The 1,947-nt window shown below is 49.5% G+C and overlaps 1 pseudogene; it reads left to right on the forward strand.

Moving 5' to 3' along the window:
• Positions 1-227: 227 nt before the first annotated feature.
• LOC114609181 overlaps positions 228-1,947 on the forward strand; it is a 14,362-nt pseudogene continuing 12,642 nt past the window's right edge.

The raw sequence follows: 1,947 nt of genomic DNA on the forward strand, positions 1-1,947 counted from the left end.
CTGAGTGAGGTAACCAAGACCCAAAAGGACACCAATGATAAGTGGATATTAGCTAAAAAGTACAGAATACCTATGTTACAACCCACAAACTGTTAGAAGTTTAATAAGAAGGAAGGCCATAGTGAGTACACTTCAATCTCACTTAGAAGGGGAACAAAATAATCATGGGAGGAAGAGGGAAGGGGGAACCTGAGTGAGGAAGGGGAGTGGGAAGGGGAAAAGGAAGCATGGTCAAGTATGGGGGAAGACAGAGAAACCCAGAGTTCCAGGAGAATGAATGTAAGTATGCAGCTCTGGGGGCTAGAGAATATGGAGAACCTCTAGAAAGTCCCAGAGACCTGGGATGTGAGAGGCTCATGGTACTCAGTGGGGATGGCCTTAGCCAAAATGCCCAACACTGGGGAGATGGAACCTGAAGAGACCACCTCTAGTAGATAGACAGGGCTCTGAATAGAGGGATGGGGTCACCAACCTACCTTCCAAATTTTTGACCCAGAATTGTTCCTTTCTAAAAGAAATGCAGGAACAAAAATGGATCAGAGATTGAAAGAAAAGCCACCCAGTGGCTGGCTCAACTTGGGATCCATCCCGTGTGCAGGTACCAACCAATGACAGTATTACTGATGCCATGTTGTGCTTTCCGACAGGAGCTTAGCATAGTAACACTCTGAGAAGCTCTACCAGCAGCTGACTGAGACAGATGCAGATACTTACAGCCAACCATTGGACAGAGGTCAGTGACCCCTATGAAAGAGTTATAGGAAGGATTAAAGGAGCTGAAGGGAATGGCAACCCCACAGGAAGACCAGAAGTATCAACTAACCTGAATCCCTGGGAACTCCCAGAGACTACACCAAAAAACCAGAGCATAGATGGACTGATCTGTGACCCCTGGAACATATGTAGCAGAGAACTTCCTTGTCTGGCATCAGTGGGAGAGGATTCACCTAATCCTGTAGAGACTTGATGGCCCAGGGAAGGGGGATTTGGGTATGGGGGGTAGGGAGGGTCAGGAGGTGGGGAGGGTGGAAAGGTGGAGAGGGGTAGAGGGAAAATGGAAAGTGTGGGGAGGCAGAGGGAGGGTGGAAAGGTGAAGAGGGGGAGGGAGAGGTGGAGAAGTTGGGGAAGTGGAAAGGGTGGGGTGGTGGGGAGAGTGGGAAATGGGGAGGGAATGAGGGGAGGTGGAGAGCGTGGGGAAGTAGGGAAGGTGGGGAGGTGGGGAGACTGGGGAGGTGGGGAGGGAGTAGGGGGAGGTGGAGAGGGTGGGGAGATGAAGAGAAAGTGTTAGAGGGTGGGGAGGTGGGGAAGGTGGAGATGTGGGAAGGTTAGAGGGGTGGTGTGAGTGGGGAGGATGGGATGGTGGGGAAAGAAGGAAGGTGGGGAAGGTGGAGGGGTGAGGAGAAGATCCTCTCAGAAACAAAGGGGAGGGGGATGAATGAAAAACTATTAGAGGAGGGACTGGAAATGGGGCCAATGTTTGAATGTAAATAAATAAAGCCATTTTAAAAATAAATAAAATTTTTAAAAAGACTAGAAACTCACTAGAAGTCATAGAAGCAAACAATGTAAATGCTTTATATCATTGATTTTGGCCACAATTTCACAGATACAACAGCAAAAACATGGGCCAAATAAATTAATCAGACAAGTGAGACTTTCGTTAGTAAGAAAATGTCTATAGAACAAAGGGAACAATCAGTGGAATGAGAGGGCAGCTATGGGATAGGAGGAGACGGGCAGCTATGGGATAGGAGGAGATGGAAGCCGTGGGATGGAGGAGATGGAAGCCGTGGGATGGAGGAGATGGAAGCCGTGGGATGGAGGAGATGGAAGCTGTGGGATGGAGGAGATGGAAGCCGTGGGATGGAGGAGACGGAAGCTGTGGGATGGAGGAGATGGAAGCTGTGGGATGGGAGGAGATGATGGGCAGCTGTGGGATGGGAGGAG

This window comes from Grammomys surdaster, unplaced genomic scaffold, assembly GCF_004785775.1.
Source record: "Grammomys surdaster isolate TR1022 unplaced genomic scaffold, NIH_TR_1.0 125947, whole genome shotgun sequence".
Lineage (NCBI taxonomy): Eukaryota > Metazoa > Chordata > Mammalia > Rodentia > Muridae > Grammomys > Grammomys surdaster.